The sequence below is a fragment of the Lepisosteus platostomus genome, chromosome 16 (assembly GCF_059453375.1).
Source record: "Lepisosteus platostomus isolate fLepPlt1 chromosome 16, fLepPlt1.hap1, whole genome shotgun sequence".
In the NCBI taxonomy this organism is placed as follows: domain Eukaryota; kingdom Metazoa; phylum Chordata; class Actinopteri; order Semionotiformes; family Lepisosteidae; genus Lepisosteus; species Lepisosteus platostomus.
The window spans coordinates 2,515,330-2,524,998 of NC_142626.1; the positions used below are offsets into that span (position 1 = coordinate 2,515,330).

At 58.8% G+C, this 9,669-nt stretch overlaps 1 protein-coding gene across 3 annotated transcripts in view; it reads right to left on the minus strand.

Annotated features, from left to right (window-relative positions):
* The window catches only part of sptbn2 (spectrin, beta, non-erythrocytic 2), a 60,636-nt gene extending 53,989 nt beyond the window's left edge, over positions 1–6,647 (minus strand). Inside the window, exons 1-2 of one of the 3 annotated variants that reach the window (XM_088609435.1) lie at positions 6,548–6,621; positions 6,080–6,128 (exon numbers count right to left, since the gene is read on the minus strand). The gene's annotated coding sequence lies outside the window, so the exon portion shown is untranslated. Of the gene's footprint in view, positions 1–5,605; positions 5,740–6,079 lie in introns of those variants that run through there. The other 2 variants (XM_088609434.1, XM_088609433.1) reach the window with 2 other exon arrangements.
* Positions 6,648–9,669: the final 3,022 nt, after the last annotated feature.

A 9,669-nucleotide genomic window follows, 5' to 3' on the forward strand; every position in this document is an offset into this window, starting at 1 on the left:
GGACTGCGGATAGGAGCACAGGGCACTGGACTGGACTGTGGATAGGAGACAGCAGACAGGAGCACAGGGCACTGGACTGGACTGGACTGCGGATAGGAGCACAGGGCACTGGACTGGACTGCAGATAGGAGCACAGGGCACTGGACTGGACTGCAGATAGGAGCACAGGGCACTGGACTGGACTGCAGATAGGAGACAGCAGACAGGAGCACAGGGCACTGGACTGGACTGGACTGCGGACAGGAGACAGTGGACAGGAGCACAGGGCACTGGACTGGACTGGACTGGACTGCGGATAGGAGCACAGGGCACTGGACTGGACTGCAGATAGGAGCACAGGGCACTGGACTGCAGATAGGAGCACAGGGCACTGGACTGGACTGCAGATAGGAGACAGCAGACAGGAGCACAGGGCACTGGACTGGACTGGACTGCGGACAGGAGCACAGGGCACTGGACTGGACTGGACTGCGGACAGGAGCACAGGGCACTGGACTGGACTGCAGATAGGAGCACAGGGCACTGGACTGGACTGCAGATAGGAGCACAGGGCACTGGACTGGACTGCAGATAGGAGCACAGGGCACTGGACTGGACTGCAGATAGGAGACAGCAGACAGGAGCACAGGGCACTGGACTGGACTGTGGACAGGAGACAGTGGACAGGAGCACAGGCCACTGGACTGGACTGCAGATAGGAGCACAGGGCACTGGACTGGACTGTGGATAGGAGACAGTGGACAGGAGCAAAGGGCACTGGACTGGACTGTGGATAGGAAACAGTGGACAGGAGCAGAGGGCACTGGACTGGGCCGGACTGGGAGGAAAACGCCAACGCCACCCGCCTGCTCGCAACACCCTACTCTAACAGGACTGTCAGATGTGCGCAGGCACGCACGCACACACACACCAAAGAAACAGGGCGGATTCTAAAAAAAAAAAGAAATCTGTAAAAGACCGGAAAAAAAGCTGCGCCCCAGAATGAGGACGCGGGCAGCTGGAGGCGTCACAGAAACCTCATTCGGAAAGTTTCGCCAGCTAGGGAGACACAGCAGTGGGACAAAACTGGGTCGGCCTTTTTTATAAGGAAAGCAGCTTTAAAAAAAAACCCTGAACGATCCCGTTCCTGTATTGACGTCTGCGCGCCTGGAGGAAAGTCTTCCCATCGGGCCTTGGGGGATACAGCGCCGGAGGGGGGAAAGTTTAAGACCCTTGAGCAGGGGTGGGGCAGGGGCGCCTCCTGAGACCTGGCGTACAGAAGGGTGGAGATCCGGGATTAATCAGGCAGAATTGGATCAGGATGAAGGTCCTGGACAGCAGCAGGAGGGCACACGCCAACAGAGGAGGCTTGATGGGAGGCGACAGCTGACGAGCCCGGCGCTGATCGGTCCCGAGGCGGGACGGAGGGTGGGGGGGGGTGGGGGGTGTAGGAAGAAAGAGCTTCGGTCTCTTCCTCATCGCAGTCACCCGACATTCACCCCGAACCCGGCTGCACGCTTTCCCCCCGAATCGCAGCCTTCCCAGCTGTCAGTAACGGGACAAGTGGTGCTTCTCCTGCTGCGTTCAGCTCGGGTTCGAGACGAACGCAGGCTTGATCGCCGAGGCCCTAAGCGTGCCAGCTGTGGGGCGTGGTGAAATAGCTGGGTGGGGGGGGCGCCTCGAAACGGGCAGTGCATCAGCGCGATCTGTAATCCCCAGCTCAGCAGCGCTGTGAATAGGCCAGCCTGCCCCTATTGTGGAGCTGTACTCTCCTGTTAATCAGACACAGCAGCGCCTCATCCGACAACCCCCCCCCGGCTGACACCAGCAGCAACGCACACACCGCCACTGGCACAGACACGTGGACAGATGCTCGCTGGCACTGACAAACACACAGCTTAAATTAAGGCCATCGAGCTGCCCCAGCCCGGTCCAGTCCACTCCGATCCCCTGCAGCCCAGTCCAGGCCAGTCCACTCTGATCCCCTGCAGCCAGGCACAGTCCAGTCCACTCCACTCCACTCTGATCCCCTGCAGCGAGGCACAGTCCAGTCCAGTCCACTCCACTCCGATCCCCTGCAGCCCAGTCCAGTCCACTCCACTTCGATCCCCTGCAGCCAGGCCCAGTCCAGTCCACTCCGATCCCCTGCAGGCCAGCCCAGTCCAGCCCAGTCCACTCCGATCCCCTGCAGCCCAGCCCAGTCCAGTCCACTCCGATCCCCTGCAGGCTGGCCCAGTCCAGTCCAGTCCACTCCGATCCCCTGCAGCCCGGCCCAGTCCAGTCCACTCCGATCCCCTGCAGCCCGGCCCGGCCCAGTCCAGTCCAGTCCAGTCCAGTCCAGTCCAGTCCGATCCCCTGCAGCCCGGCCCGGTCCACTCCGATCCCCTGCAGCCCGGCCCGGTCCAGTGCGGGATAAGCACCTAAATTTCCCGCGTCAACACTGTCCGGTCCCATATTTCCCCAAACCGATTCCCATCAGGATGTGGCCCTGGCCCCAGGGGCCAAACCAGCACCCGCGACCAGAAACTGTTGGGCTGGGCCAGGCCGGGCCGGGCTTGCACCCCGGCGCTCGGAGATCGGGCTCCGATGACTTCCTCGCCCCGGAGGAAGGAGAGCGGTGATCCGATCCGCGCTCCTGGCCCGCCGCCCTGACCTCGGGGATCAGCCCTGCTCTCCGAACGCCGCCGGCTCCCGTTTCCCGCGGCAGCTCAAGAGGAAAAAAACGAATCACCCCCAGAGCAGGACTGCAGTCAAATCCCGCCGGGATCTTCCTCCCGGATACGGGAATACCACAATGCGCCGCAGCAGAGCGGTTTCTGCCCTCCACCCCCTCCTGGAGACGGAGACCGGGAACGACCGCACGCAGCCGGGAATCGAACCCGGGCACGAGGAGTTGCAACGCAAGCGCACATCTGCGCGCAGGATGGAAAACTGCCCCCCCTTCCCCTCGAGCGAGGCGGACAGAGCTCTTGCCGGGAAGAGACCACCGAGCACTGTGAAAGACTCCCCCCTCCCCCGGCTGGGACCTGAGCTCCCGGTGCACTCTGCTAAAACACCCCAGCCTCCAGCATGTCTGCGATTGAACTGGTGTCCATTTCATCTCCATCCCCCATCGTCCATCGTCCCTCTCTCCAGCTCCCCTGGGCAGGCCAGCTGCTCTGCCCTTCACATCTCTTCAAATACAGACACACCTGGAGTCCACCTGTGTGTCCACTGTGTCCAGCCCTCTACCTGTGATATCTGTGTCAGGAGCTGCTGCAGCACAGACACACCTGGAGTCCACCTGTGTGTCCACTGTGTCTGTCCCTCTACCTGTGACATCTGTGTCAGGAGCTGCTTTAACTAAGAACACATGGGGTCTTCCTGTGTGTCCACTGTGTCTGTCCCTCTACCTGTAATATCTGTGTCAGGAGCTGCTACAGCAGACACACCTGGAGTCCACCTGTGTGTCCACTGTGTCCAGCCCTCTACCTGTAATATCTGTGTCAGGAGCTGCTGCAGCACAGACACACCTGGAGTCCACCTGTGTGTCCACTGTGTCTGTCCCTCTACCTGTGATATCTGTGTCAGGAGCTGCTACAGCACAGACACACCTGGAGTCCACCTGTGTGTCCACAGTGTCCAGCCCTCTACCTGTAATATCAGTGTCAGGAGCTGCTACAGCACAGACACACCTGGAGTCCACCTGTGTGTCCACTGTGTCCAGCCCTCTACCTGTAATATCTGTGTCAGGAGCTGCTACAGCACAGACACACCTGGAGTCCACCTGTGTGTCCACTGTGTCCATCCCTCTACCTGTAATATCTGTGTCAAGAGCTGCTACAGCATAGACACACCTGGAGTCCACCTGTGTGTCCACTGTGTCCAGCCCTCTACCTGTGACATCAGTGTCAGGAGCTGCTACAGCACAGACACACCTGGAGCTCCACGAGTCATCTTCATAACAAGGCAGGAGCAGCAAAGACAACATGAACACACCCCCATAAACACGTCCGCTGGGAGCTCAGTGTTGTCACCGAGTTCCAAGAAGACCAGACACGCAGAGGCAGGGACGTGACCCAGCTGTCCGGAGCTCGGTCCAGTTGAGAAGCCGGACACGACCGGTCCGGCTCCACAGAGCCCTCTGTCGTCTTTTCCGGCCCAGTCCAAGCACGAGAGAAACTGCCGGCGCTCTATACCAAGGCCTGATGGACGGGCTCCTGCCGCACCAGAGCTGCACCTGAAACCGGGTCGGGTTTCGATCCGAGAAGTCAGCAGGGAGACAAAGGGAACTCTGCTCCTGCAGATTTATCCCAAACGAGTTCTGATTGAGGCGAGAGCCCAGCGGGGCTTTGTTTTAAAACATACGGTTCAATGGCATCCTGACGGGCTTTGTCGTGGTAGGGTAGGGGTGTGTGTGTGTAGGGGGGGGGGGGGGGATATATTGTCCTCCTGTTTAATATTAGACCCCCAAGTCTCGTTATGAAGAAGAAAAGGGTCAATCAGCATCTCGGTTTGAGGAGGAGGAGGAGAGGGGGGAGGTGAGGGGTCGGCCGCCGGCGAGCCGAACAAAGGCAGCGGATACCGACCGGTACACCAAGGGGGTTCGGCTGGGCTCGGTTCGGTTCTCTGCCTCCTATTTCCTCACCCCAATATTGGCCGGCGCCGTGTTCGCACAAGCCCACGGCCATGGGCCGCGCCGGCCCAAATCCCAAATCCGTCGCCGGCGTCCCCGAAGCCGAGGCGACGCACCAATATTTATCTAGAGACGAAACAACGTTTCACAAAAGCTGTTGGCCGCCATCCTTTGTCTCTCCCCCCCCACTACGGAGAGGGAGGAGGTGGTGGTGGTGGTGGTGGTGGTAAGGGGTAATTCGTTTTCACCGGCCTGACAGGAAAAAAATAAAACCTTCGTCGTGTCACCCGGCCCGCCTCACAACCCAACCCCGAACCCCGACACGACGGCCTCCACAATCGCGCTCCCTCCCCCTCTGTCGGGGGAACAGGTAGAAAACACGGCCTGAGGGGCTGTTATCACACAGCGATACCGCCCCCCCCCCCCCCCATCCACCTCCACCGGATCGGGGCACTAATGAAATCAAAGCCGGCTTAACACCCCTCCGAGTTCCCCTCAGTAATCCCGGATCCCCAGGAAAGATAAAAAAAAAAATCAACCTAATTTGACGCCGGGGCATCTCGGTATGTGCGTGTGTTTGACTGAGTGGCGGAGGGGGGGGCACAACGTTAGAAATAAACGGGAATTGGGGTGAAAAAAACCGCGATCGGATCTGATAATCCTCTCATTAACCCCCTCACACACACACTCACACCTCCCCAGCCCGGCTCTCTCTCTCTCTCCCTCCGGCCGCCCGCGTGCTGCCATCCCGCAGTTCAAACCCTAACGGACGGCCCGGACCGCGGCGCGTGCCCGCCTCCCGCCCGCACCGGGGGAGACCGGGGAGGACCAGAGCCTCACAAGGTGGCGGCGGCGGCGGCGGCGACAGACGCGGGCCGCCTTTTCCCTCTCGTCGTTTTGTCACCCCCCGCCCCCCAGCACCACAGGCAGCCCCGGTTTCACCCACAGCGGACCCGCCTGTCGTTATCATTCGCGGCAGCGGCGAACGGGGCGACACCCGCGGCGCTTTACCTGCGCGGGGGGCTCCAGTAACAGACGACTGTCTCTCTCTCTGTCCTTATTACAAGCGCTGCCTTTTTTAAAAAAAACAAACAGAGACGGGTTCTGAGGACAGGCGTCTCTTCCCGACGTGTGACAGCGCGACCACCACCACCACCACACCAACGACGACAAAAAAAAAAGAAAAATAGCGAGACGGGTCCCCGAAGGCTCTCCGCGCCCGGAGCCAGACGCGTCTGACACATCCCGACCCGCTGTCCCAGACAAAGGCAGCCCTCGCCACCGCCACCGCCACGCCGAGGCCAGCGCATCATAAATCTCAGGCGGTTAAAAAAAAAAAACAACAACAACAACCACCCCCCCCAAAAAACATCAATCGATCCATCGGCCGCCAACAAAGCTGCGCAAGCGCCGGCGTCCGCCGAGCGGGCGAGACATTGCCGGCGGAGCGACGTCGTTTTTTGTCCGGACGGCACACGTCCTTACCTCAAGCCTGGTGGGGGTCAGGGTGCCTTCGCGGCGGCGCCTCCTCTCGCTTTGCGATCAGGTGAAAGAAAGGAGAGGAAACGGGGAGAGATGAGCGCAGGCAGGCAGGCAGGCAGGCAGGGAGGGGGGGGGGTCCCTCTTCAGGCTCCGCTGCGCACCCCCTCAACAACAAAAAAAGCCCCCCAAAACCCTGCAATCTACAGCCTCGATTTCCCGGTCCTTCCCTGCGCCTGTGTGTGTTTTTTTTTGTTGTTGTTGTTGATTGCTTTAATTCCCGGTCCCCGGGCTTTTAAATCTGCGCTCTCTCCTCTGCCTCTTCAGCGGGGCTGGTGCAGCAGCAGCAGCGCCGCATGTTTTGGAAGCATTTATCAAATCTCCCCCCCCACCACCACCAAAATCACGGAGGAAAAAAAAAAGAGAAGAAGCGTGCGGCAGGAGGAAAAAAAAAACCCAGCAGCGGTTGGAAACCTCGTCTTGTCTCTCTCTTTCTTTCTTTTCCTCCTCGATTCAATCAATCAATCAGCCGCTGTTGTGCGTGTGCGCTTGGCGCGCCGTCCCTCTGCAATGAATGAACGGCCGAGCGACGGGCGCTCGTTCACGCTCTCGCTCGCTCTCTCTCTCTCACGCACGCACGCAGGCACGCACACGTACACGCGCGGGTGCGAGCACGCACGCCCCCCCTTCGGCGTTGAAGATAACAGCCTCGTCCAATTGACGGGATCGGGAGTCCCGTTATCTCTGACGCTGCACCCCCCTCAACCCGCGCACAGAACTGGGTCTTCGAGCCCTGATTTGTATGTTCATGCAGAAAATGCAGGTATTGTCTCCCCGGTGATTTTGCGGTCCGACGTGCGACCCCCCGCGTCTGGCGGACGGTATACGGCTCTCCGGGTCTGTCGGGGCTGCAGATAAGCTGGGGGGGGGGCATCGGCTCACACGCTGCCGGCTCCGCATAGTCCCCAGCGAGCACAGCTCCCCGCCTCTTTCTGTGGGCTCACCTGGAGAGCACAGGAGCACGGCGACAACCGGCTTTCAACCCGAGCACACTGGCGCTTTCCTGTCGGCGACTGCGTGTGTGACTCTCCTGCCCGGCCCGGCTGCGTGAACGCCCGTGGCTTTAGATGAACGCCACAGCCGAATTGATGGGGATCGGGGCGCCGGGGCCCAAGCGGTGACCCTGTAGGTCAAGGAGGTGTCGTACAAACGTGTTGACCGCATCTACCCTGCCCAGAACGTGGTCGTGCACGGCTCAGAAGCGAACGAAGGAGAGCACCGTGTCTTTTGCGAAAGCAGTCCGGTTAAAACTGTTTAAAACACTCTGGACTGACCTGCGCAAGTACACAAAGAAGGATGCCGATATTGACGTTTCTTTCGGAGAAATCGGTGTTATTTTAGTTTTTAATCCCATCCAAAAATACCAAAATATCATTTTGTCATTGATTTAGTCGTTATACCTGCTCCTGAGTATAGACATGACATGGTTTGGGAAATGACCTACATTTGAACAATTTAAAAATAGGCTTAAGAGCGTATCTGCAGACCATTTCTAAATGTAAGAACACGAAAGCTGTCCGTAGCCTATTTTTATTCACATCATTCACTCTTTTTTGGGGTGTAAAATGCAGCATTACCCCTGATGATGTTATACGTACTCTTGTGCGTATTGTACACATATATTATTGCAACAAAAAAGTTGAAAAAATATCACTTTCCTAGATATCTCGAAGGAAAATCATAATCGTAATCTTAAAAGTGCTCCCTTATGTTCAGAGCATATCCTGTTGTTTCGGTCACTCAATAATTTATAGATTATTGAAAAATCCACAGAGAATCGGCTTCATCGACTTGGTGTTGGGCAGCATGTTACAGACACCCACCACCCTTTGTGCAAAGCAGCGCTTGTCAAACGTTCCTGCCTCTTTATTTGACGCAAAGGCTAAAAGAAGCGCTAACGGGAATGTAATTTGTGTCCTTTTGAGCCGCCAGTTATGATGTTTTGTGTATTACACACCCTTTCCGAGTGGAGTCGCTCGCAGCGACGACGACGACTCCTCGCCCCCCCGGAAGACACGCCCCCGCCCCGTCAGAGCCAATCACCTTTCGGCACGCTGCGCAGTGCCTGCTGGGAGAGCGAACGCCGAGTGGAGGAGCGGCACGTGTTTCGCTGACGTCACCGCAGGCGCCCCGGAAGTCGCAGGACCTGGCTGTTTTGCTTAGACCCCGCCCCCCCCCCCCCGACCGACTCCCCGCAACTCGTCCCCAGCGCCCGGGGCGTGGAAAGAACGCAATGCAAAGCGCTGCTTCTGTAACCCCCTCCAAGAAAACCACCCCTGTGCCCCCCCCCCGGTCGCCAGGGCAATATCTCGGCGCCGAGACTTCAGGAGCGTGTATAAAATCCATCACAGTTTGTTTACATTCCGGGGAGGGCAGCCAAAAGCGCGCCGTGTACCCTGCGCTGTCTTAAAGCGGCGCTGTGTGTGTTCCGTACCTCGCTCTGACAGACCGGCGCGTCGCTTCGTGAGAGCACACACACACACAGAGTCGCTATGAATCACGGGCCATGCTTTCCCCAGCCCGGGGGTCACGGAGGAGCCAAGGGTTGGCAACGCGCGATTGTTATTGTTCGAGTATTGATTGACGCTGCGGCTGCCAACGTTGTCTTTCTATACAGAAAGGGCCGGAATGTGGCGCCCCCCCCCCCTCCGGCAACCTCGGGGATTGGGTGGGCTTGGAAGAGCAAGCAAGGCTCTAGGAGTCGGGGGAGTTTGAGGAGCGGTGGGCCCTGCTGGGCAGCCGGAACCAGAACCAGTCCTTATAAGGGCAGAGCAGCTGGCTGGGGCTGGCAGGCTGGGGCTGCCTATACACCAGGTGGGAGCAGGACCCCTGCCTAGTCTCCGCCGTCTCGGCATGGTGAAGGCGGGGCTCGGGCCTGTTCACCCGTAGGGTCGATCCCCCGTCTACACTGCGCCCCGGCACCGGAGGGGGGGTCAACCGCCCCCTTCTTAACACGAATCCAGCGTTCAGAGCTGTGGTACCTGCCTGCCTCTTTGGCGCGCTCACTGCAGTTATATATACGCCAGCCGCCATATCACTCTGCAGCTCACCACTGGCAGCCCCACTGGAGCTCAGCAGGGGGTGAGCCTGGTCAGTACCTGGAGGGGAGACTCCTGGGAGAGCTGAGGCTGCTGCTGGAAGAGGTGTTAGTGGGGCCAGCAGGGGGAGCTCACTCTGAGGTCCATGTGGGTCCTAATGCCCCAGTATAGTGACGGGGGACACTAGACTGTAAACAGGCGCCGTCCTTCGGATGAGACGTCAAACCGAGGTCCTGACTCTCTGGGGTCATTAAAAATCCCAGGGTGTTTCTTGAGAAGAGTAGGGGTGTTACCCCAGTGTCCTGGCCAAATTTCCCATTGGCCCTTACCAATCATGGCCTCCTGATAATCCCCATCTATGAATAAATAGGCATCATTACTCTGCTCTCCTCCCCACTGAGAGCTGGTGTGTGGGGTGTGGACTAGGACATCATCCAGGTGGGGCTGCACACTGCTGGGAGTGGAGGGGATCCCCATTACCTGTAAAGCGCTTTGAGT